At 46.6% G+C, this 27,379-nt stretch overlaps 1 long non-coding RNA gene across 1 annotated transcript; it reads left to right on the plus strand.

Moving 5' to 3' along the window:
* The first annotated feature begins 7,920 nt into the window (after positions 1–7,920).
* Positions 7,921–27,023, plus strand: LOC136789490 (uncharacterized). Its single transcript, XR_010828218.1, has 3 exons — positions 7,921–8,053; positions 8,547–8,704; positions 25,570–27,023. It is a non-coding gene; the product is annotated as an uncharacterized lncRNA (long non-coding RNA).
* Positions 27,024–27,379: the final 356 nt, after the last annotated feature.

Consider the following 27,379-nt stretch of genomic DNA (forward strand, 5'->3'; position numbering starts at 1 on the left):
GTAGGGTGCTGTGTTTGGGATTTAGGATGAGAATAAGGTTGATATCACACTGATGTTTTAATTGTTGCAGAGCAGTGCTTACACCAAGCCAAGGACTTTTCAGCTTCTCGCTCTGTCCTGCCAGCAGGCAGGCTAGGGGTGCAGCAGGAGTTGGGAGGGGACAGACCCAGGACAGCTGACCCAAACTGGCCAAAGGGGTATTCCATACCATCTGACATCATGCTGAACAATTAATATGGGGGGACTGGCCGGGGTGGGGGAGACCAACTGCTCGGGGATAGGCTGGGCATCGGTCAGCGGGAGGGTGCGCAAATGGCTGTGTGCTGCTTAGCTGCCAGCCAGGTTAAACCACAACAGTCCCCCATGAGAACAAGCGCTGGCAATTGTGTGACTTCTGCCAGCTGCTTATAGAACGTCTCATCCTTCTCTTCATCCTGGTTTGGTGGTCTATAAACGATCCCCACCAGAATGTCTGCCTTGTTGGCCTTCCCCCTGATCCTTATCCATAGTGTCTCGACCTTATCATTTCCAGCCCCAAGCTCAAGAACATCAAAACACTCTCTAATACAGAGAGCCACGCTACCGCCCCTTCTTTGTTGCCTGTCCCTTCTGAAGTGCTTGTAGCCATCCATTGCAGCACTCCAGTTGTGGGAGTGGTCCCACCACGTTTCAGTGAAGGCAACTAAGTTGTAGTTTGCCTGCCACACAGTGGCTTCTAGCTCCTCCTGTTTGTTGCCCATGCTGCGTGCATTAGTGTAGATACACTTCAGCTGAGCCATTGCCTTCACCCCCAACCCTGGCATTGCTCCCCCCAGCTCATCTCTATTGAGCCTCATGTCATCCCCGTCCCCCTTCATACCTAGTTTAAAGCCCTCTCAGCAAGCCCCACCAGCTCCTGGGCTGGGATCCCTTTCCCCCTTTGAGATAGGTGGGACCCTTCTGCAGCCATCAGGCCAGGTGCCAAGTAAACCACCCCATGGTCAAAAAAAAAATAAAGAATTCCAGCAATGGCACCAGTCTCTCAGCCATTTATTGATCAGCTGGGTTTTCTGGGTCCTCTCAGTATCCCTCCCTGCCATTGAAGGGAGAGAGGAAAACACCATCTGTGCTCCCACTCCATCCACTAACTGCCCCAATCCCCTGAAGTCCGTTTGATAGCCTTCAGGCTTCTCTCAGCAATTTCATCGCCACCAGCCTGAATTATCACTAAGGGGTAATAATCAGAGGGGCGAACCAGGCCAATAAGTTTCCTGGTAATGTCCCTGACCTGGGCCCCAGGGAGGCAGCAGACTTCCCTATGGGTAGGGTCAGGCTGATATATGGGGCCCACTGTTCCCCTCAGAAGGGAGTTGCCTACAACAACTACCCTTCTTTCCTTCTTGGTGGAGGCAGTTTTGAGGCATGGAGTAAACTTCCTTGTCCTAGACAACCTCCTGGGTGGTCCTTCCACCACATCCTCACCTACCCATTCCTCAAGCTCCAGAGCCTCAAACCTATTGTGTAAGGATACCTGTCATCTTAAGAGAAGGTTCAGTGGTGAAGAAATTTCCAGGGTGAAATACGACAGTTATGCATTGAATCTGTTCCATGATGGTCTCCTTGGCAACATAGCCTGCAACCTTAGGTATTGGTAGCATCAGGGAAGTTCGGTGTGCTGACTCTAAGAGATATAGCACAGAAGGTGGAGTGAAGACACCGCAGCCAGGCTCTGTGCTATCAGTGCAGGGATGGGGAACCTGATGGTACCATGGAACTTATAGATTGCATGGTCGGCCCTTAGTCTAACTGATAACCAAGTCATGTCCTCTGGGTGAACTTTGCTCATTATAATCTCATTATAATGCCAAAACACATCTCCATCCCAAAGGCTACCCACCTCCAAGGTGCACCCACCCCTCGCTGAGCATGCGCTCTGAATTTCTCTGAGCCTATACCTTTAAACAAATGTGAGAAAAATTTATACCAATCAACGAAGACACGTATGACTGGAGTCACTCAAGCTCCACCTAAGTAAGAAAATAGCATAAAAATGGCTCAAGAGAAGGAAAATGTAGGGGAAGACACCATCACAGATAAGTTGTAAGGACATTGCTGACTTCGGGGATCAGTTGACGGGCTGAACCTCTCTTCCCCCCCCCCCAGGGACTCCTATTGGGTGAGATTCGAACTCTTGGTTATACCGAGTGCTTCCCTGGGAAACCTAACATTCTCTATAGAGTTGTTTCATAAGTTAGTACATGTGTAGTTGGTTGTGTTTTTCATATTCTGGGTATTTGCACGTGCTTTGCAGACAGTGTATTTATCGCAGGCAAACCAAAAGAACCTGTACTCCTCTTGCTTCAATAAACTACACCAGTCATTTACCAGACTGAAAGTGTATCACGCTATTTGTGCATCCATAATTGTGATAATTTAATATAATTTAGTATATTGAATGCGACCAGACTTATAGTGTCAAATTGGGCATCACTCGGAATCTAAGCCCGGCCACCCTCAGCCCCTCTGATACCTGAGGACAAGCTGGAAGGCAAGGGGGTTTAGGTCCTGCCAAACTTCCTTACCCTTTAACACAACAACAGGGAAGGTCTTTGTGGGTGATGTCTTGGTTGTAGGCCATCTTGTGCCCAGTGATCATGAGATGAGAGAATTCTTGATCTTTGGGGAAGCAAGGAGGACAGTCAGCAGAACTGCTAATTTGGATTTTCGGAGGGCAGAACTGGCCTATTTAGGGACCTGGCTGACGGGTTTAGAACACAATTCTAAAGGGCAAAGGAGTCCAGGAAGGTTGGACCTTCTTCAAGAATGAAATCCGGAAGGCACAGGAGCAGGCTGTCCATATATGTTGAAAGACAAGCTGGTGGGGAACAAGACCAATGTGGCTGAACAGAGAGTTTCTTCTGGAACTCAGGGAAAAAAAAAAAAGAAAAGAGACAGCTCGTCCGGGATCTTGTCGCCTGCTGAAGATTTCTTGCCACCACAGACAAGAAGGTGCACCCCGCTGATTTCAGCGGTCCCATCGGGGATGGTGGGTCATCTCGATACGGCTGGCAAAGGACCGAGACTGTTAATCTGAAGACAGGCTCTGCGAAGCTCTGGGGAGAAGGGAGGCCAGCACAAACATACACAGACACAGCCCACATATAGTCCAGCCCGGATCGGGAACATGCACGGGTATTACTGCTGATAACCCGGACCGGGAAGCCGTGCACGGACCAAGGTAAGTGAAACTTTACCGTATCTTGCCTCGGGTTGTGTTCGGGGAGACTCTGGTGTGAATGAGTGTGAGTGTGAATGAGACGCACTTTTAGTGCGGAGCGAATGTGAAGTCCCGATCCGCGAGGCTCGGTGGTCCTGCGAGGGGATGAACAAAGTCCCCTTGGCTGGAGAGGGACGAAGCGAAAGAGAGAGGAGAGGAGTGAAAGAGAGTCTTGGGGGTTTGGGCCCTTAGGTATACGGTACCCTGAGCACAGTGAAGTGAGGTGCTCGGCAGTACACCCCACCTCTGTCCTAATCCTAGGTGAAGGTGTGTGGTACCCTGTGGATGGTAAAGTCCACAGCAGCATGTCAGGAAGAGCTGGGGATTAAGGGTTCCAAGAGTCAGCAGGGTGGGGGTGGAGACCCCGGGATTGTGCCTAAAGATAGTCCTTTGGGGAAAATGATAAGGATTTGGAAAAACAACCCAAAAAGTAGGGAAAATGATTAAAAATTATATAATTAAAAAAATTGTTTGATATTGTGTAATTGTCTGGTCTGAAAAGCTAATAAAACAACTTCAGTATTTTGGCCAAAATACGGGTCTGATGAAAATTCAAGCTTGAAATTTATATGTAAACAATAAGGTTCCGTTTTCGGAGGAGGAATCAAGTTATGCTCCCTATAATCCTAATATTGCACCGGAGGCAGCGGCAGCTGCTCCAGGAGGGGAGACAGGGACTGCAATTGACGCTGTCCCTGGAGAAGTCGCACCGGGGAGTGCGGAGCAGCAGGAGCAGAGGTGGGGGGGGTCCCGGTGGGGCCTCGGGGCCGTGCAGGGCCGACTCGGGGCCAGTGCCAATCCCCCCTTACCAGCAGAGAGTTTAGGAGTTTTAAGAAGGAAATGAAGTCTTTAATTGAGGGCCTAGCAGAACAGTCAAATCCGTTTCTAAGGCCTAATTTGTATTCCTGGGGGGGGGGGGGGGGAAATGTCAATCTTGGGTATGTTGTTCACTGGAGAAGAATGTTTAGGAGGGGAACGATTCGGCAGGCAGCTATGCAAGAATGGGAAAGAACTAACACCTTCCCCCAGACCGAGAGTAATTCCAATAGAGCAGAAATATCCCCTTATCTAACTGTGATAATAACAACCCGCAACATAGAAATCATATGAGAGACTTGGGGTCAGAATGAGAAAGTACTCGGGGATGAATCCTGAGGACCCGGTAGCCCAAGGGCTCTTTAAAGTTCATTTTGTGATTAAAGCCTGGCCAGATCTGCAGAAAAAGCTCCAGAAGGTGGGAGGATGGAGTGAACAGTGTAGGTAGTATGAAGGTGTATGACCAGGAGGGGAGATGAGAAGGAAAAGCAGAGAGCAAAATAAATGGTATTCACAGCATACTGGGTAGTGAGGCAGAGGGCTGGAGATAGAGGGCCCAGGATGGAAAGGAGAGGAAGAGAGACGGAGGAATGGCAGACAAGGAAAGCTACCTGTGTTGCAGCCTAAATCCTAGCAGGGACAGGCTTTGAGAAGATGTTTTAAGTGTGGCCAGGCCGGCCACTTCAAATAGGAGTATCCGGAGTGGAAGAAGGAGGAGAGATTGCTGTTATAAATTCAGAGTAGGGGAGTCGGGGCTTCTCAGAAAGCTAGTTCCCTGATAAATGAAAAGGCGTACCTCAAGGGTTCCTCCGGTGTACCACAATGGGGATCACTCTACAATTATCATTACTGGCAAAACAGACTTCGAATAGGAAGATTAATGAAATTTATTACCTATTGCTGACAGGCTGGAGCGGTGAGAAAAAGAGAAACAAGCTGGGGGCACCTTCCCCCATCCACCTTCTTCCACCTCTTCCCTGCCCTGAGTGGCACGGGGGGGCCGGGAGTGGGGGCTGCAGTCAGTCCGTGGTGCTTCGTTTCCACTGCTCCTTCACGGTCACTCTTCTCCCTGCTCTGTTGTGGGGTGCCAACCTTCCTGGGCTGGTCCTGTGTGGGTTCCTCCACGGGCAGCAAAAAACAGGCTCTTTGGGAGCTGCTCTGGTGTGGGGTCCCTCTCATAGGGTGCTGACCTTCCTGGGCTGCTCCTGAATGGGCTGCAGCGTGGAGATCTGCTCTGCCATAGTACACCATGGGCTGCGGGGGTCTGCCTTCCCCACCAGGGGCCTCTCTGTGGGCCGCAGGGGGGCTTCGGCTCCGGCACCTGGAGCATCTCTGCACTGCAGTCCCCCTCCTCTGCACTGACCTTGGTGTCTGCAGGGAGGTTTCTCACTCCTCACTCTCCCAGCTGCTGTTGTGCAGCAGTTTTTTCCTTCTCTTGGATGTGCTGTGATAGAGATTTAAACTGCATTGCTCATGGCTTGGCTCTGGACAGTGGTGGGCCCCTTTGGAGCCAGCTGAAACTGGCCCTTATCTAACATGGGGCAGCTGCTGGATTCTTCTCACAGGGACTACCACTGCAGCCCCCTCCCTGCTACCAGAACCTTGCCATGTGAACCCAATACACTGGGGCAGCTAGGTCATTACTGGCCTGTAAAGTATCAAGGCTTAAATTAACTAATGAAACCCTAAATGTGATGGGGGTAGAAGGGACTGGGATAACAGTGCCACCTTTGGGGGATACCAAGCTGAGACTAGGGATAGAATGATCACTGGGCAATTACTGTATGTACCTGAGGCAGGGACTAACTTGTTGGGAAAGGTGTTGATAATGAAAATGGGCATTCAAATAGTAAATTGTTAGGCTAGAATAATGGTGTTATTAATGGGGTGCTCTCAGACCCTGAGAGCAAAGATATATTTGCCTTTGAGTGGAAAGACCCTGAAATGGGGCGGAAGCAGCAATACAGATGGACGATTTTACTTCAGGGGTTTACAGGGCCACCAATTTATTTGGGCAAGTTCTAGAACAAATTTTGGAGTAATTCCAACCTCCAAAGGAGGTGTTAGTGTTACAATATGTGGATGATCTTTTATTGTCAGGACAGGCGAAAACAGCTGTGAAGGAAGCCACTGACAAGCTATTCGACTTTCTGGGAAAACAGGGCTTGAAAGTATTGGAAAATAAATTAAAATTCATACAAAGAGAAGTCAAATATTTAGGGCATCTAGTGTCTGAGGGGGAATGAAGAATAAATCCAGAGAGGATTCAGGGAACTGTTGAGCTACCCCTACCCAAAACGTAAAGAAGTAAAAAGTTTTAAGAGAAAGAGGTTTTTAAGGAATTAGGAGTCACGAAGTCCAAAGGAAAACACAGCCGTGCACGGCTTCCTGGTCCGGGTTATCAGCAGTAATCCCCGTGCCTGTTCCCGGTCCGGGCTGGACTATATGTGGGCTGTGTCTGTGTATGTTTGTGCTGGCCTCCCTTCTCCCCAGAGCTTCGCAGAGCCTGTCTTCAGATTAACAGTCTCGGTCTTTTGCCAGCCGTACCGAGATGACCCACCATCCCCGATGGGACCGCTGAAATCAGCGGGGTGCACCTTCTTGTCTGTGGTGGCAAGAAATCTTCAGCAGGTGACAAGATCCCGGACGAGCCCCCAAATTGTGAGAAAAATCTCAAATGATATTCTTCAGACAGGATCTTCTGTGAAGCTATTTTATTCGCGATTGGAATGGCAGGCGTCTTGTCAATCAGGAGCGCATTTTAGTAAACAAATCATAACCTTTTATTCTCTATTACCTGATGCTTGATCACCTTCCCTGTTTCCTCACTGGATGAGTACTACAGGTTCACAAGCTACTCGACGCTCCTCTATAACATCAATGTACAATTTCTCTTTTTTTCAACCCTTTAATTTCTCCTTTCTTATGTTTTGAGAACTTGTGATCTTTGTTTTACTGTTCTCACACTGCTCGTCCTGTTTTTCTCAAGCTTCTACCTTATTTTGGAACAGTGAGGCCTTCTACTGTCCACTTATCTACTTAGCATTTCTCCTTATTATGACTACACAACTACCTTGGAATACAGAAAAGTTATTCTCTGCTGCAAAAACACAACTTTGTTTCTCACAAAAAGGAGGACTAAGGAGAACCTCCATCCTTTATTGGATACAGGAGGAAACATAGTGGCAGGAGATGAGGAAAAGGCTGAGGTACTTAATGCCTTCTTTGCTTCAGTCTTTAATAGTAAGACTAATTTTTCTGAGGGTACCCAGCCCATGGATCTGGAAGACAGAGGCAGGGAGCAGAATGGAGCCCTTATAATCCAAGGGGAAATCAGAAGGATTAGGATAGGAAGGAGAGGTGTGTGTGTGTGTAGGGGGGGTAAACCTGTATGTTAGGGAGTGTTTTAATTGTCTAGATCTGAACAATGGCGATGACAGGGTGTATTGGGTTTACGTGGCAAGGTTTTGGTAGCAGGGGGCTGCAGGGGTGGTCTCTGTGAGAAGAGTCCAGAAGCCGCTCCATTGTTAGATAAGAGCCAGTTTTTTTCAGCCGGTTCCAAAAGGAACCCACCACTGGCCAGAGCTGAGCCAATAAGACATGTTGTTTGCACCTCTGTGAGAGTATATTTATTAAAGGGGGAAAAAAGAAACTGCTGCACAACAGCAGCTGGGAGGGCAAGGAATGAGCAACAGCCCTGCAGACACCAAGGTCAGTGAAGAAGGAGGGGGAAGAGGTGCTCCAGGCGCCGGAGCTGAGGTTCCCCTGCGACCTTTGGAGAGGACAGTGGTGGAGCAGGCTGTCCCCTGTAGTCCATGGTGAACCACAGTGGAGCAAATTTCCATGCTTCATCCTGTGGATGAGCCTATGGTGGAGCAAGTAGATCTGACCTGAACGAGGCTGCAGCCTGTGGAGAACCCCTGACGGAGCAGACTCTGGGCCATACCTATAGCCCATGGAGAGGAGTCCACGCAGGAGCAGGTGAACTGGCAGGAGCTGCTGCCCGTGGGGAACCCATGTTGGATCGGTTTGCTCCTGAAGGATGGACTTTGTGGTATGGAGCCATATTTGGAGCAGTTCTTTAAGAGCTGCTGCTTGTGGGAACTGATCCATGTAGTATCAGTTAGGGAAGGACTGTATCCTGTGGGAGGGACCCCACGCTGGAGCAGGGGAGGAGAGTGTTTGTGAAGGAGAGTGGGAAAGGAATTCGCAGGTGACTTTGCACTGTTTCACACGTCCCTGAATTAGAGATAATGAGGAAACAAGAGGTAGAAACAAAAACTTGAGCAAGGTTGAGATAAAGTAAATTGGCTACAGATGAGCTTTGGGCAGTGGCCAATTGCTGGCTGGCTCGAGGCGCATGTCTGTCCATCTAACCAATTGTATGACAGATTTGGGCGCGTGGACAGAGCATGGGGCTATGGGGAAAGTATATGTAGTGGTGAAAAATGGCAATAAACGTCTCCTGTTCAAGAGCTATCAGGAGTCCATGTCTTTCATCCCTTCAAATGATGACCCCGACGTGATAGGGGAGGAGCAGCGCTGCACGAGCGTCCAAAAGGAACCCAGCCGAACAAGTCAAGCTCGCAGCTGGACTGCAGCTTCAACCCTGGGACATCACCTGGAGGACAGGTGAGCGGCTGAGCGTTGATCGTGGGAGCTAACCTCACAGTAGAAGAAGAGGTTATAGTAAAACTATTAATGCAACTACTAACAAAAAGGGGAGTGAAATATGATGCAATTGTAAGAAATGGTCCAGCAATTCGTGCCACTAAGGGGTTTTGAAGGGTTAACATTGAGGCCTGGGTTTAGGCGAGAAAAGAACAAAGGGATTTCTTCGGAGAAAAACTGCTGACTTTGCACGGATGTGCAGTAACTTCTGATAGCCGGCCAAGAGACCACTAGATAAGGAGGAAGAATAAGAGCCTTCCTGTCTCCCTGTCTCCCTGGACCACTAGATAAGGAGGAAAATATGAGCCTCCCTGTCTCCCTGTTCGAGCGGCCCCTGAGAAAGTAACAGAGACTGATAAGCAGGCGACATCGGATTTGGGAAACCAATTATAATAACCCTGCCTCTTCTAGAAGTAGTAATGAATATGTATTAGCCTAGGAGTATAAAAACCAGCTGCCTTACGTAACAGGTGTGCGTCCCGGTGGAGCAGAGACTCCCGGCGCACCCAGCGCTGTTTGCTTGCCTCTATTCGTTTAATAAATTGTAAACTCTGATTGTAATCCTATTTGGGACTCAGTCATTTATAACAATTGGGGGCTCGTCCGGGAGGGTCTTGGTTCCTGAATTCTGACTTGATCTAGGAGGGGCGCCCCCACCATTTGGTGGCTCCTGTTCGAGTCAGGTCAGGGCTAACACCATCCTGAACCTGAATAAGGGCAAGCAAAGATTTAGATTTTTTTATGAGCTCCCTTTGCCGGCTGCAGCACTATATTTTGCCCGTAATTCTGCGCGCGAAGATCCGAACGAAGACGACGGAGTCGTAAGTATTTAATGTGTATACCGTTCGGTTGGGTGGGATTCGGTTGCCTGTGTGTGTGAGAGTGTGATTGAGACGGAACGTAGTTCCGAAGCGATTGTGGAGGTCTTCTAACCGCGGTTCCAATCTCCCGCGAGGGACTTGGCCGGTGAAGGACCGAAGCGATTCCTATAGGATTCGTGGGTGGGTGATAGGTCCTAAACCCCCTGCAAGACACTCTCACTAAGGCAACCAAGGGCTGTAGGAATTGCCACAGTAAAATTCCTAGATGGGTCAGACAAAATTGAAGACCCGGGACCAGAGAAAAGGGAGCAAATTACCAGACATACCACCAGAAAGTCCATTAGGGATAATGATTAGAAATTGGAACGATAGGGGCCCCAGAAAAGGAAAAAGCAAAGTAAAAATGATTCAGTATTGTATGATAGAATGGCCAAAGGAGCCTTTAAGACCACATGTCTTTTGGCCTATTTTCGGATCTTTTGAAGACTGGGTTTGCCAGGCTTTAAATCTACATGTTAACTCAAAGGAACCTTTTAGCCAGGAGGAAAGTGATTATGCAGGATTATGGATCAGGATCTCACGTCCTTTTCCAGCCTCAATATTTACACTGAAAGCAGACGAGAAGTTTGACGAAGAAGAGAACAAAAAAATAAAAAATAAAAAAAAAAAAAAGGAAAAAGAAAAAGATGATGAATGGGAGTCATTGGATAACCTACCACCTCTATATCCTAACAATCCACCCCCGGTGGTGCATCTTGTAATCCTGTTTTGTTCTTAAATGTTTTGACTGTGTCAAGGAGGAAGGTGGGAGCATTATCTAAGTAACAGTTTAGAAGTTTGGGTATATTCGCGGTGGTGTTCGGTCAGTTTCCCAAGTATCGGGGGAGCGGGGCTGACTGATTATCAAAGTGGTAGAACGGAGAGTCACTTCTTTGGTGGTTCGGGCCTGAGCCCTGGGAATTTGGTAAGAAGGGGGAGAGCGAATTTATTTAGGCCTCAATACCTTTTTAAACCCCCATCTTGACGGATACACAGGAGTGATTCCTTGTTTTGTGTAGGCTTACTAACAAAGTGCATGAGAAAAATTAGCATTTGGCTTGAAATTCGGTCTTATTGAAATGTAAACTTTGTGGAAAAGGTGTTATTGTTTGTCTAGAAGACAGAAGGCTGAGTGCTTCAGGTGTTTTTTCCGAAGTCCTGCGGATTTATGATTGGAATGGGGCTCATTAATAATCTGAAATAGTAAAGTTTGTATGTGGAAAGAAGAGTTTAATCCCAGAGAATTGGGACATTTGGGAAGAAGATTAGGAAAAGATAGTAAAAACCTGCAATAAAAAGGTTTGTGTGGAAATTGAAACAAGGGACAGTAACTAATATAAATAAATAAAAGGGAATGGGAAATCAAGGAAAAGGGGAAAATCCAAAACAAAGACGTCCTAAAAAAAAAAAAAAAAAAAAAAAAAAAAAAAGCCTCCTTGGGTGCATATTGGCACATTGGAAGGATATTGTTAGAAATGGGGGCACAGAAAGCAAGAGGACTTTCACTAAGTATTGCAATCAATGGTGGCCACTATATAAACTAAATGGCCACTTTATGGATCAATCGACTATAACAGTGTCTTGCAATTAATGTTTTTGAGGAGAGAAGGAAAATAGGATGAAATGTTGTATAGTGATATGTTGTTTCAGCATGTTGGAGGGAAAAGGTTTGGAACTAAGTTGGCCCCTGACTGAGCCTTTGGTGTTGGCATTAGAAAAGTACGGGCTGGAGAAAGATAAAGGAAGTGTTAAAAGGGTTGTTGAAGGTGTTAAAGGTTGTGTGGCATGTAGTATTTAACAGAGCTGTTTGAAGTTGAATGAGCAGGGGAAGAGGATGTAGGAATGTTAATAGTTCCGCCTCAACCCGAGGCTGAGATCTCTAAATCGCGGTGTGAGCCCTCTGGGGCAGGGGGACCGTGATGGGTCCGAGAGAGTTGTCGTGGAAACAGAAAAGCAGCTAACTTTTGAAACAACCTGAGTTCGTGTGTGAGCTCAGATTGCCAATGGGACCGCTCAGGGAACTTTCAACGATTGCATTCCCCTGACCGACCCCCTCACTGAGACCCTAATCACCCCGGAAATTATGTAAATACTAAAATCTGGTTAAATTGGCTATTGGGAATTGAGAATCTGTTCCAACAAGGTCCAAAAGAAACCCCTATGGAATTTAAGGAATTTTTGAATTTCTGGACCAACTTTGAAATGCAATGAAAAAAAAAAAAAAAATGGACCTGGCTTTGAAAAAAAAAAAAAAAAAAAAAAAAAAAAAGAGAGAGAGAGAGGCAACTGGCTAACCTCTTTCCAGGGCAATCAGCCCCTGATATCAGAAAGAAATTGTCTTAGGCTGCAGGACAAACAACAGTCAGGAATGATGGGGACCTGGGGCATCTACCCTAGCAGGTCCACTAGTTGAAATAAAGCTAGGAAACGAAGACAGGCTTGAATTTTTGTTGGTTATGGGAGCTTCTTTCTCTGTGTTAATTAGGCTGTAAATGTAATAGGAGCAACATATTCAGTGTTAAATAGTTTAAAAGGACGATTAGGAACTAAGACAACTACAATAATTGGAGCCACAGGGAAAGAGGAAGAATGGTCATTCTTACGACCCCTTGATTTGCGTTTTGGGGGTGAGGAACTAACCCATAAATTTTAGTATGTACCAGAATGCCCGATGCCACTCTTGGGACGGGATCTATTAGCCAAATTAGATGCAACAATAACCTTTGAGGATGGAGAATTAATAATGAAGGTACCTGAGTCCAAAGTAGGCCAAATCCTAATGATCAAAGATAAACCCTTTGTTAATATTCCAAGAGAAGTAGAAAATGCAGTTATAGCAACAGTACGGGAAACAGATGTACCAGGGAAGTCGAAACTGGCACAACTGGTAAAGGTGGAATTAAAGGAAGGAGCCAAACCTGTTTGAATCAAACAATATCCACTTAAGATAGAAGCTAGGCACGGGAATAGTGAAAATTATTGACAAATTTCTCAAATATCAGATTCTGGAAGAATGTAAATCGGAATACAATACTCCAATTTTTCCAGTAAAGAAGCCGAATGGCGAGTATAGATCTGTACAAGATCTTAGAGCAGTAAATGAAATAACAAAGGATATTCACCCGGTAGTAGCTAATCCTTACACATTGTTAACATCTGTGAAAGAGAAATATAAATGGTTTACCGTGATAGATTTAAAGGATGCCTTCTTTTGCATACCTCTTGATAAAGATAGTAGAAAATTATTTGCCTTCAAATGGGAAAACGTATTGAAGTTTTTGGACCACATATGGTAACAACCGTTTTGGAACAAAGGGGGGGGGCACTGGTTATCACCCAGCCGGATGATGAAATATCAGGCAATCCTAACTGAACAAGATGACATAACCTTGAAAACGACTAACCTGTTATATCCAGCAGTATTTCTAGGAACCGTTCCAGAAGAAGGACCGTTGGAACACAATTGTGTGGAAATAATCGAACATAAGCCAGCCACAAAGATTTGAAGGATGTACCCCTTGAAAGGTATTCAGTGGGAATACCACACTCCGTGGCACCCACAAAGCTCAGGGAAAGTAGAAAGGATGAATCAAACAATAAAACAACAATTGGCTAAGTTAATGATCGAGACACAGCTGCCCTGGACGAAATGCTTACCATTGGCACTTTTAAACATAAGAACTAAACCACACAGTGAGACTGGATTATCATCATATGAAATGTTATATGGTATGCCTTATTCTCAAGGGATGCCCCTAGGGAACAATGTAGTTGAGGATCATAGTATCCAGAAATACATAATTACCATTGGAAGGAGATTACAGGAGATAAGATAAATTGGGATGATGACTCAGACACCACCTTTAGGATTTGCTATTCATAAAATACAACCAGGAGACAAGGTCTTAATAAAAACCTGGAGAGAAGAATCATTGAACCCCCGATGGGAGGGACTGTACCTTGTTTTACTTACTACTGAAACAGCTGTGAGAACAGCAAGAAGGGGTTGGACCCACGCATCCAGAATAAAAGGACCAATAACTACCGAAGCCTGGAGGGTTGAGTCCACTCCTGGGGAACTGAAACTGAGACTAAAGAGGAACTGATATCCCAGCAATGAGGTTCTGCATGAATTAAGGGCACTGGATAAAGAGGACAAGGCTGAAGGGAGGAAAGGGAGAAGGCAAGACCGGGGTAGGACCCTCCACTGCGGCGTGTATGGTCTACCGAGGGAGGCAACCCCTATGGGTATTGACCGCCGAGTGAGAGTGCCTCGACCGGACTTCTCCTACACCAAGATCAGTTTGTCCTGAGAAAAATAACATGAGAACCTTTTAAACCCATAATAAAATTGTGATTAGTTTTTCCAGGAGCTGGATCACCCTGAAGGGCTGAATGGTAACACAAGCTCTGAAAGCGGGCCCAACCCCATGATTGAAGGCGCTTCCCACACTCTCAAGATTGGACGGCGAAAAAGGCTTATAATATGACAGGTCGCCAAAGGGAACTGAATTGTGACTGTAAGTGGAAACCCAACGTGGGAGCTTGGAAGCGTGCATATACGAGTACAAACGGGGCAGACATTGTAACAGGACCACTCGGTAACAAGGACACTCTGTATTATCACGCCCCAAAGGGTAAAGATGGATGGGATGGTCATTTTCCAAACGGGACGTGGGCCCTAAAGGGACATTATTGGGTGTGTGGCAAACATGCTTACAAGAGGCTACCTGGAAACTGGTCGGGAATATGCTATGGGGGGTACATAAGACCCTTGTTCTTTTTATTGTCACAAACACAAGGAAATCATTTAGGAATAAGATTATATGATGACCTGAACAGAGTAAAACGATCTATTGATACTTCCTTATCCGGGGATAGTGCCCAAAAATGGGGAAAGGATGAATGGCCTCCTGAAAGAATCATACAGCATTATGGGCCAGCCACCTGGAACTCAAATGAGTTGATATCAGGAGCCCGAGAACCTATTTATAATTTGAACCGAATAATTAGGTTGCAAGCTATCCTCGAAGTTGTAACAAATCAAACAGCGACAGCCTTGGATCTTTTGGCTGACCAATCCACTCAAATGAGAAATGCTATATTCCAACATAGAATGGTCTTAGACTATTTACTAGCAGAAGAAGGGGGAGTATGTGGAAAACTGAACGATTCTAATTGTTGTCTACAGATTGATGATAATGGAAAAGTGGTCAAGCAGATAACAAAGGAAATTAGAAAGCTAGCCCACGTCCCAGTACAAACTCGGAAGGGTATGGATTGGGATTTCTTTTCATGGTTGCCTGGTGAACCATGGGTTAAAAGGATGCTGTTTTTATTTTTATGTGGTGTAATGACATTATTGTTTATACCTTGTATGATACCTTGCTTTACGTTGTTGATACGGCGAGTAATAAATAGCACCCAATTTGTGATGACTTCAGTGGAGAGAAAAGGTGACGTGTCGATAATGATGCTTAAGAAGTGGACACCCCGAGAACTGACTGATGAAATCCAATTGTTACTGACAAAGGTTGAAGGAGAGACACGAATTGATGATTAAAAAAAAAAAAAAAGGGAGGAATTGTAAGAAATGGTCCAGCAATTCGTGCCACTAAGGGGTTTTGAAGGGTTAACATTGAGGCCTGGGTTTAGGCGAGAAAAGAACAAAGGGATTTCTTCGGAGAAAAACTGCTGACTTTGCACGGATGTGCAGTAACTTCTGATAGCCGGCCAAGAGACCACTAGATAAGGAGGAAGAATAAGAGCCTTCCTGTCTCCCTGTCTCCCTGGACCACTAGATAAGGAGGAAAATATGAGCCTTCCTGTCTCCCTGTTCGAGCGGCCCCTGAGAAAGTAACAGAGACTGATAAGCAGGCGACATCGGATTTGGGAAACCAATTATAATAACCCTGCCTCTTCTAGAAGTAGTAATGAATATGTATTAGCCTAGGAGTATAAAAACCAGCTGCCTTACGTAACAGGTGTGCGTCCCGGTGGAGCAGAGACTCCCGGCGCACCCAGCGCTGTTTGCTTGCCTCTATTCGTTTAATAAATTGTAAACTCTGATTGTAATCCTATTTGGGACTCAGTCATTTATAACACGTTTAATATAAAACTATTGTTGAAATTTTTGCAAAAGAATGGGGCCCCAGCTTCGGCGGTGTTTGATTTAAAAACTTGGGAAAATGCTGGGACAACTATATGGGACGCTGCCTCACGGGGAGATACAACAGCTGCTGAGGTGATGACGACCTGGCGCTTAGCAACTGAGACACTGAGATCATGGCAAGCGGAAAAAAGGGTACAGACAATGTGATGTATAAAGCATGTTTGTTCATTATTTCCCATGGCTATATTAAGAAGGAACAAAGGGAGTCACCCAGGTGGCGGTAAGAACCTTGAGGCACCCTGCCTGTTGCTGTCTCGGACAGAAGATTGAGAGAACTTTGTGTAAACAATATAATTGCAAAACCAATAACCCACTGCCCTATCTTAAGACAAACCAACATGACCAATTAAGGAGGGGAAAACACCACATACCAAGCAGAGGAAAACTACTGCCTTCATCCGCGCGACCACCAGAGGGACCGGAGACGACCCCCTAGCAACAGTCGACGCAGCCGCAGTACCAGGAAGGGGGGCTACGTAACCCCGGAAGAACTCGATGATAAAAGGGGACTGCGAAAGGGGGGGGGGGGGCGCGCGCCATTTGGAGGAGCATGGACTCCCCGGCCGCCCAGCGCTGTTTTGCTTGCTGATCGCTTACTCAATAAACTAATTCTTTCTGGCTAAAAGAGTAATTTATAACAGACAACGGCCGCTCAGGCTACGCAGGCGGGTGAAATAAAAAGTGGTGACTGCGTACCGCCAGAGAAAGCAAACCTGATAGACTTCGGAATAGAAGCAGAGACAATATCCCAACCCATGGCGGCCACTCTGCGCTCGATGCCATTGCGGCCATCAGCGCCGCCATCGCCGCCGCCCGCCCCGTTGTCAGCTCCGGGCATCCGCCCGCCCGCCCGCCCCGCCGCCGGCTGCTGCGTTTCTCCGGTTTGAGCGCCCGCCCGCACGGACCGGGCGCTACCATGTTCCGCCTGCTGCTGCGCCCGGGCCCACCGCCTCGCGGGCCCCCGCTCGCCGCCGCCCGCCGCCGCCGCCGCTGCTGCCTCCCCCGCCCCCCCCCGGGTCGGCCCCCCCTCAGCCCGCCGGCCCCTCTGCTGGCGCTGCGAGCTGCCGGCAGCTCGGCCAAGGATGTGGGTGGATCCCCTGAAAAGGCAGCCACAGATCTCAGCAGTGAACGCAAACTCAATAAATCCCAGCAGCTGAAAAAAGTTTTCAAAGAATATGGTGCTGTAGGGGTTTCATTCCACGCTGGAATTTCATTAGTATCTCTAGGAATCTTCTACCTGGCTGTATCAAGTGGTGTGGATATGACTGCAGTTCTCTTCAAACTTGGTTTCAGTGAATCATCGCTGCAATCTAAAAGGGCTGCTGGTACAGGCACATTTGTGTTGGCATATGCTATTCACAAATTGTTTGCTCCAGTACAAATCAGCATTACTATAGTTTCTGTGCCATTTATTGTCCGATACTGCCGGAAGATTGGTTTCTTCAAACCTCCTACCCCAAGTCCATGATAACTTATTTTTTTTTACTCGCCCAACATGGGGCTCAAGGAATTTGAGATAAGGATGATAGTTGAGAGAAGTAACGGGCAAAACATGGACTGGATGTTTTTTTTTATGAATGCAATAGTTGTGAAGAATTTAAGAAAGCAGCAATTGTGAGGAATATGTTTCATATTAGTGTGGTAAGGGACGAGGGGTGGTGTGTGTGTAAATTGTCCACCTCGTCGGTGTTGTGATGCTGTTATGTTTATTTTGGTGTGGGGAATTCTTTTTCTTTTTGATGTAAGTGAAGTTTGTGAAGCTTGTGATGACTGTAAAGTAAGAGTATATTGTGATTATTCTTAAATATGCTTTTCACAGAGGCGAGGGGTGGAATGTAGTGGGTTTACGTGGCAAGGTTTTGGTAGCAGGGGGCCATAGGGGTGGCTTCTGTGAGAAGAATCTAGAAGCTGCCCCATGTTAGGTAAGGGCCCCACTGCTGACCAGAGCCACGCCAATAAGCGATGTTGTTTGAGCCTCCGTGAGAGTAGATGTAGGAAAGAGGAAAAAAAAAAATAAGGGAAAAAAAACTGCTGCGCTTCACAGCAGCTGGGAGAGTGAGAGGAGTGAGGAACAGCCTTGCAGGCGCCAAGGTCAGTGAAGAAGGAGGGGGAGAGGTGCTCCAGGCGCCGGAGCAGAAGTCCCCTGCATCCCGTGGTGAGGACCATGGTGAAGCAGGCTGTCCCCCTGCAGCCCATGGAGTACCACAGTGGAGCAGGGTTCCGCGCTGCAGCCCCGCTGCCACGGTTACCACTGTGGACACCTTCTCAGGAAGAACCAGAGGGAGTGCCGGAGTGGATGTCTCCACAGTAACACACGCCACCTTGTGGGGTACTCACGTTCATAAAATTCCATTGAACGTCAAAGGACCAATTGGGAATGACTGTAGTGTATTGCTGCTAGGACGATCAAGTGCAACTTTGACCGGATTTTTTGTTTTGCTGGGGATAATTGATGCCGATTATAATGGACAAATCCAAGCTATGGCTTGGACACCGTCTCCACCATTGTCAGTAACAAAGGGAACTAGAATTGCTCAATTGATTCTTTTCCGAGCAGTAGTCTGCAGGAGTTGGTTCAAGAACAACTCCAACAAGGACATATTGTTCCGACAAACAGCCTATGGAATTCACCAGTGTTTGTTATCAAGAGGAGCGGGAAATGGAGATTACTGCATGATTTGCGACGAATCAATACACTGATCGAGGACATGGGATCCTTGCAGCCAGAAAACAAAACAAAAAAAAAAAGAGAAAAAAAGGAAAAAAGAGAAATAAAAGAAATAAAAGAAAAAAAGAAAAAAGGAAAAAAAACAAAGAAAAAAGAAAAAACTAAAAATAATAAAGGAAAAAAAGATAAAAAAGAAAAAAGAAAAGGAAAAAAAGAAAAAAGGAAAAAGGAAAAAAGAAAAAAGAAAAAAAGAAGAAAAAAGAAAGGAAAAAAGAGAAAAAAGGAAAAAGGAAAAAAAGGAAAAAAGAAAAAGGGAAAAAGAAAAAAATAAGAAAAAAGAAAAAAGAAAAAAGGAAAAAAAGGAAAAAAAGAAAAAAGGGAAAAAAAGGAAAAAAAGGAAAAGAAAAGAAAAACCTAGTACCTTTGAATATTGTATCGAACTCGCAATATGCTGTAGGTGTTGCTCAGCGCATTGAGAGGGCACATTTGAGACATATCCCAAAGGAAAACTTGTTTCTAAAATTTAAAGAGCTGTTATTTTTGGTAGAGCAGCGAGTGCACCCATATTGTATTATTCACATGCAGAGCCACACCATGTTACCCGTTACTTTTACAGAGGGTAACGCACGCGCTGACCAGCTAACTAATATGACCCTGACTGCCCCAGTGCCTAAGGTGCTGGAGCAAGCACGGTTATCCCATGCCTTTTTCCATCAATCCACCAAAGCCTTGGTGAAACAATTCACTATATCGATCACTGACACCAAATTGATTTCCAAACATGTCCTGACTGTCAACAACATGTTTCGACCCAGTCTTTAACGGTAAACCCTAGAGGTCTACGGTCCTTACACTTATGGCAGACCGATGTAATGCATATGATTTGCCCAAACTGAAGACTTCAGTCATCTTTCTTTGGTAAAAATATTACAGAACTTGGCCAAATCATTCTTTATCTTAACAGCTCCAGTTTACCAGGTACACCCATCAGATGAATGCTAAACAGCTAAGTTACAAACTACCTTACCTTAAAGACATTTTTAATGCAATATACAAGTGATTGTTTATTTTCCTTTGAAATGAAACAAAGTACCTCTAAAAAAAGTTGAACCTACAGCAAGAAAAAGGTAATGTACACTGTCTCCCTTAATCAACACTCTTGTATTTATGCATACAGATCATGAGACCACAGTTAAAATTGGCATATATGCATCAGAGAGAGCTCTCTCTAGAAAGTCTGTAACCACCCAGACTGCCCGCTCAAAAATGCGGCAGTTCAGGTCTCTGGATGCAGGGAGTGTCTGAGCCTGTTGCTGCCATCTGAGGGAGGCAGAGATACTGTGTGTGTGAGGTGCGAGCAGGTGGATGACCTGGTCCGCCTGGTGGCAGAGCTCAGGGAGGAGGTGGAGAGGTTGAGGGCCATCAGGGAGTGTGAGCGGGAGATAGACTGGTGGAGCAACTCCCTGCAAGGCCTGAAGGAGAGGTACTGGGGTGAGACACCCCAAATGGGGATGGACCCCCCTGCCCTGTTGCTGTCCAGCAGAGGGAGGGGACCTAGGAGTTGAGGAGGAATGGAGACAGGTCCCTGCTTGACCTCGCAGGCAACGCCCCCCCCCCCCCCCCCCCACCAGCCCCACCTTCCCAGGTGCGTGTACACAGCAGCTTTGAGGCCTTGGAGCTTGAGAGACTGGTGGGTGAGGATGAAGTAGAAAGTCTACCCAGGATGATGCCTAGGGCAAGGCAGTCGACTCCACGCCTCAAGACTGCCTCCACCAAGAAAAAAAGAAGGGTAATCGTAGGCAACTCCCTTCTCAGGGGAACAGAGGGCCCTATTTGTCGGCCTGACCCTACCCATAGGGAAGTCTGCTGCCTCCCTGGGGCCATGGTCAGGGATGTTGCCAGAAAGCTTCCCAACCTGGTTTGCCCCTCTGATTACTATCCTCTTTTGATAGTCCAGGCTGGCAGTGATAATATTGCTGAGAGAAGCCTGAAGGCTATCAAAAGGGACTTAGGGGGCCGGGACGGTTAGTGGGTGGAGCGGGAGTACAGGTGGTGTTTTCGTCCACCCCTACAGTGGCAGGGAGGGGTACAAAGAGGACACGGAAAGCCCACCTGATAAACACGTGGCTCAGAGGCTGGTGCCAACACAGAAATTTTGGGTTTTTTGACCATGGGGTGCTTTACTCGGCACCCAGCCTGATAGCTGCAGACGGGTCCCACCTATCTCTAAGGGGAAAACGGATCCCAGCCCAGGAGCTGGCAGGGCTCATTGAGAGGGCTTTAAACTAGGTAAGAAGGGGGACGGGGATGAAATAAGGCTCTTTAGAGGTGTGCCAGGGGGAACAATGTCAGGGCCGGGGGAGAGGGCAATGGCCCAACTGAAGTACATCTACACTAATGCTCGCAGCATGAGTAACACGCAAGAGGAGCTGGAAGCCATCGTGCAGCAGGCAGGCTATGACTTGGTTGCCATCACGGAAAGGTGGTGGGACCACTCTCATGACTGGAGTGCTGCAATGTCTGGCTATAGGCACTTCAGAAGGGACAGGCAGCACAGAAGGGGTGGTGGTGTGGCTCTATATATTAGAGTGTTTTGATGTTGTGGAACTTGAGGCTGGGAATGATAAGGCTGAGTCCCTATGGGTTAGGATCAGAGGGAAGGCCAACAAGGCAAGTATCCTGGTGGGGGTCTGTTACAGACTGCCAAACCAGGATGTGGAGACGGATGAAGAGTTCTACAGGCAGCTGGCAAAAGTTGCGAAATCACCAGCGCTTGTTTTTGTGGGGGACTTCAACTTCCCAGACATATCCTGGAAGCACAACACAGCCCAGAGAAAGCAGTCTAGGAGGTTTCTGGAGAGCGTGGAAGATAGCTTCCTGACACAGCTGGTTAGAGAGCCTACCAGGGGAGGTGCCCGGTAAACCTTCTGTTCACAAACAGTGACGGACTGGTGGGAGATGTGGTGGTCAAGAGCTGTCTTGGGCAGAGTGACCACGAAATGGTAGAGATCTCTATTCTTGGCAAAATCAGGAAGGGGATCAGTAAAACCGCTGTCTTGGACTTCCGGAGGGCTGACTTTGAGCTGTTCAGGACACTGGTTGGCAGAGACCCTTGGGAGGAGGTTCTGAAGGGCAAAGGAGTCCAGGAAGGCTGGGCACTCTTCAAGAAGGAAATCTTAAAGGCTCAGGAGCGGTCTGTCCCCACGTGCCGAAAGACAAGCTGGCGCGGAACTAGACCGGCCTGGCTGAACAGAGAGTTGTGGTTCGAGCTTAGGAGAAAAAAGAGGGTTTATAATCTTTGGAAAAGAGGGCAGGCCACTCACGAGGACTATAAGGATGTTGCAAGGCTGTGCAGGGACAAAATTAGAAAGGCCAAAGCTCATCTGGAGCTCAATCTGGCTACTGCCGTTAAAGACAACAAAAAATGCTTTTACAAATACATCAACACCAAAAGGAGGACTAAGGAGAATCTCCATCCTTTACTGGATGCGGGAGGAAACTTAGTTACAAGAGATGAGGAAAAGGCTGAGGTGCTTAATGCCGTCTTTGCCTCAGTCTTTAGTGGCAAAACCAGTTGTTCTCTGGATACCCAGTACCCTGAGCTGGTGGAACGGGATGGGGAGCAGGATGTGGCCCTCGCTATCCACGAGGAAATGGTTGGCGACCTGCTACAGCACTTGGATGTACGCAAGCTGGTGGGGCCGGATGGGATCCACCCGAGGGTACTGAGCAAACTGGCGGAGGAGCTGGCCAAGCCGCTTTCCATCATTTATCGGCAGTCCTGGCTATCAGGGGAGGTCCCAGTCGACTGGCGGCTAGCAAACGTGACGCCCATCCACAAGAAGGGCCGGAGGGTAGACCCGGGGAACTATAGGCCTGTTAGTTTGACCTCAGTGCCAGGGAAGCTCATGGAGCAGATTATCTTGAGTGTCATCACGCGGCACTTGCAGGGCAACCAGGCGATCAGGCCCAGTCAGCATGGGTTTATGAAGGGCAGGTCCTGCTTGACTCACCTGATCTCCTTCTATGACAAGGTGATGCCCTCAGTGGACGAGGGAAAGGCTGTGGATGTGGTCTACGTTGATTTCAGTAAGGCTTTTGACACTGTTGCCCACAACATTCTCCTCAAGAAACTGGCTGCTCATGGCTTGGACTGGCATACGCTTCGTTGAGTTAAAAACTGGCTGGATAGCCAGGCCCAAAGAGTTGTGGTGAATGGAGTCAAAATCCAGTTGGAGGCCGGTCACTAGTGGAGTCCCCCAGGGCTCAGTGCTGGGGCCAGTCCTCTTTAATATCTTTATCGATGATCTGGATGAGGGGATCGAGTGCACCCTCAGCAAGTTTGCAGATGACACCAAGTTAGGTGCATGTGTTGATCTGCTCGAGGGTAGGAAGGCTCTGCAGGAGGATCTGGATAGGCTGGACCAATGGGCTGAGGCCAACTGTATGAAGTTCAACAAGGCCAAGTGCCGGGTCCTGCACTTGGGGCACAACAACCCCAAGCAGAGCTACAGGCTGGGAGAAGAGTGGCTGGAAAGCTGCCTGGCAGAGAAGCACCTGGGAGTACTGGTTGATAGGCAGCTGAATATGAGCCAGCAGTGTGCTCAGGTGGCCAAGAAGGCCAACAGCATCCTGGCTTGTATCAGAAGCAGTGTGGCCAGCAGGTCTAGGGAAGTGATTGTCCCCCTGTACTCGGCTCTGGTGAGGCCGCACCTCGAGTACTGTGTTCACTTTTGGGCCCCTCACTACAAGAAGGACATGGAGGTGCTCGAGAGAGTCCAGAGAAGGGCGACGAAGCTGGTGAGGGGTCTGGAGAACAAGTCTTATGAGGAGCGGCTGAGGGAGCTGGGATTGTTCAGCCTGGAGAAGAGGAGGCTCAGGGGAGACCTCATCGCTCTCTATAGGTACCTTAAAGGAGGCTGTAGAGAGGTGGGGGTTGGTCTATTCTCCCAAGTGCCTGGTGACAGGACGAGGGGGAATGGGCTAAAGTTGTGCCAGGGGAGGTTTAGGTTGGATATTAGGAAGAACTTCTTTACTGAAAGGGTTGTTAGGCATTGGAATGGGCTGCCCAGGGAAGTGGTTGAGTCACCATTCCTGGAGGTCTTTAAGAGACGTTCAGATGTTGAGCTTAGTGATATGGTTTAGTGGAGGTCTTGTTAGTGTTAGGTCAGAGGTTGGGCTAGGTGATCTTGGAGTTCTCTTCCAACCTAGATGATTCTGTGATTCTGTGATCAGGACAGGCCAAACCTTATATTCAACAAAAATTCAGTATGTCCATACTTCCATCTGGTCTGATCAGAGAGCAGAATTCTGTGATAGAATCACTGAATGATAGAACTGGTTTGGGTTGGAAGGGTCCTTAAAGATCATCTAGTTCCAACCCACCTGCCATGGGCAAGGAAGCCACCTACTAGATCAGGTTGCCCAAATCATTTGGGCAATATCATTATCTAAGCATTTGGACTGTATCTGTAGCCAGCTTTTTTTCCTGAAGCTATTGGTTTTAAATGAATTAAAGGGGTCAAAATTGAGTCACTCATGAATCACTTTTATTTTATACTTCCTACTGTCTTAGAGTAGGCTTGCAATATTCCATGGTAGAGTGAAACCACAGAGACTAGCTTTTACATCTGTAGTATTGCATCAAACTAATTATGATCTTGTGAGTGCTGTGTTGTACTAGTACTCACAGAATACATTTCCATTAACTTCATAATCTCGGGGTATGTTTAAAGGGGGTATAAATAAGCAGGGCTCAGAAAAGGGAGTAGTTATATGATTTATCCTGCAAATGGCTTTTAGCTTCACTTTCCTCTATTTAAATATCCTGTGTCAGATTTCCCTGCCTTCAGCTGCAAATAGTAGTGCTGTTGTCCTAGCAGTGACCTAAGAATAGAGAAGATACAGAGCATGGAGAAAGAAGTAAATAAGATTAGCTGATGTAGCTGGGAAAGAAAGACAAGCTTTTAGGTGCAGTCTCCTCACCAAATTGTTGCACCAATAGAGCTGTGATTAGGGACCGACAGAATGCTCATTCCCCTTTCCCAGCTACTCCAACTTGTCTTACAGAAAATATTATTTCTTTGTATGAACTGTGTGTGTCTTAAATTACAGTTAGGAGATTTATTTTTCTTTAATTAATTGAGGAGTTTTGTCTTGACTTCTTTATTCAGAACCTGAGCGAAAAATTTAGGATTTCTAAGATCTCTTGGAGAGATCTATCTTGTATTCTCCTTGTGCTTCATTTTCAGAGCACTGTCTTTAGTAAATGACTTGGAAAGTGTTCAGATTCCAAGATGAAGCATATGTCAAGGGTAATTGTTAAAAATCTTTATACATATTTTCATTTTTTTAATCCTGTCAGTCTTCCCCATACTTTTCCACATTAGGAGCTCCTTTATCAAACACTCAAAGAAGTAAGAGACTGAAAGGTAATGAGATGTTAACATGTTTATAAGATATTAACTTTAGTATTTGTATCTCAAATGGATATCTGCATAGCTCTTGGAAGAAATGAAAAAAATGCTGCTATGCAAACTAATTAATTATTTTGTCATAATATTTCCAGAATTTGATCACTTAAAATATGTTCACGTATCAGTAGACACTTTCTCTCATGCTATTTGGGTGACAGCTGCAGTGGGTGAAACTAGTCGCCACATCCAGGCTCACTTCCGTGTTGCTTTCATGGCGTTAGGCATCCCAAAGGAAATAAAAACCGACAATGGCCCCGCCTATACTAGTCACTCCCTTCAAACCTTTTTTCAAATTTGGGGTATCCGACACATCACAGGCATTCCTCATTCCCCCACGGGTCAAGCCATTGTTGAGCGCACACATCGCACCTTGAAAACACTGCTAAATAAACAAAAAGGGGGAGACACCCAGGAAACACCACAGAACAGGTTGGGAAAGGCACTTCACGTAATGAATCACCTATCATTACCCTTTCCTCACGAAGAGGTACCGCCCATAATAAAACATTACAAAAATATGAATTCTGCACTGTCACGGGTGCCACAAGCAGAGCAGGCCTTAGTGATGGTAGAAAATTTAAATACAGGTCTTTGGGAGGGACCCCAGGCTCTAATAACTTGGGGTCGAGGGTATGCTTGTGTCTCCAGAGGTCACGGACCAAGATGGGTACCAGCAAGGGGGGTAAGGCCATGGTTGGCCTCCTCCTCACAATCGCCGCTGTCATTGGTTATTGCCAGCCCTGGGTCTCCATCCAACCACGCCGCAACATCTGGGTCAAGTGCACCCTCAGTAAGTTTGCAGATGACACCAAGTTGGGCAGGAGTCCTGATCAGCTTGAGGGTAGGAAGGAACAACTGCATGCAGCAGTATAGGCATGGGGAAAAGCGTCTGGAAAGCTACCTAGCAGAAAAGGACCTAGGGGTGCTGGTTGACAGCCAGTTGAACATGAGCCTGCAGTGTGCCCAGGTGGTCAAGAAGGCCAGTGGCATCCTGGCCTGCATCAGAAATAGTGTGACTGGCAGGACAAGGGAAGTGGTTGTCCCCTTGTACTTGGCACTGGTGAGACCATACCTTGAGTACTTTGTGGTTTCTTGGGCCCCTCACTACAAGAAGGATATTGAGTTGCATGAGCATGCGCAGAGAGAAGGGCAACAAAGCTGGTGAAGGAACTAGAAAACGACCTATGAGGCGAAGCTGAGGGAACTGGGGCTCTTTAGTCTGGAGAAAAGGAGGCTAAGGGGAGACCTCGTTGCTCTCTGCAATTATCTGAAAGGAGGTTGTAGCAAGTAGGGTGTTGGTTTCTTTCCTCAGGTGACAAGTGATAGGATGTGAGGCAATGGCCTCAAGTCGGCTACAAAAGCAGAAAGCCTGATCATACAACATCCCTTTAACAGGAGTAGAGGACAAGAGTCTATAAAGTAAAAAAAAAAAAAAAAAAAAAACACAAAAAACTGAGAGCATGAAAGTACAGTTTTGTCTTGACTCCCTGCTTCTCCCAAATACTCCATGCTAGCTGACCCCATCCCCTCTCACCAGGATTACAGGGCAACAGTGGTTGTGAAGGGTCCATGTTCTCTGGAGACAAGCAATGCACTCTTGTTAACTTGCAGCTCTCTGGTGTGGAACAGATCTCTTTTCAAACCAGGGTGGGCTCAGTTTGATGTAGCTTTATTGGGTATCATCTCTGACACAGCCACTTGAATGTGTACTTACTGAAAATGAGGTGTTTTCTCATGCTACTGAGGAATACAGAAATGAGAACTAAAAGAAGCCACATCATGGTACATCATAGTAATGTTTTACACCATAAGAAATAAAAGTAATCTTCATTTATTTTCCAATTTCTAAATAGAGTTTGGTTCTTATCTAGTGTTTAAATAGTCACTGATCTTTTGAAAAAAGTTCTGTATAGTAGGTAGTCATGACTGAAGGATAGGGAAAACTTACAAATACATGCATAGACAAGGACAAGAAACAGGTCAACACCACTTTACCACTTTTGTATTTTATTGTGGAACTGAGTTTGTTTCCTTTACATCAAATATCCTCAGTGGAAGAGGGGATATTGCACACAAATATCATAAAAGCACTACATATTACTTTCACTGGAAACTACTTTTCTATGGTAGATATGATTGGATAGAATAGAAGTGATTCAGGATTATAAGACATAATACCATACACAGCTGCAGACCGACACAAACACCATTCAGAACAAGAGAGAGGAGGTGTGTGAAGTGCTTCTCAGACAGCAACAAGACTCTTCCTTTCCATAGCTTGGAAAATAATGGCCGCATGCAAATGCATGAAAACATATTTCAGATTTGTTCTTTTTCATTTGTGATTACAGCTCAGTCTTGAACAGATAGCTCCCACCATCTAGTGCAGAGAAGCTTTTTATTTTTTTTCCTTCCTTTTTTCTCCTTTCAGTATTTTTTGTTGTTTTTTTTTTATTTTTT

Source organism: Anser cygnoides, unplaced genomic scaffold (assembly GCF_040182565.1).
Source record: "Anser cygnoides isolate HZ-2024a breed goose unplaced genomic scaffold, Taihu_goose_T2T_genome scaffold_51_1, whole genome shotgun sequence".
NCBI classification, from domain to species: Eukaryota; Metazoa; Chordata; class Aves; order Anseriformes; family Anatidae; genus Anser; species Anser cygnoides.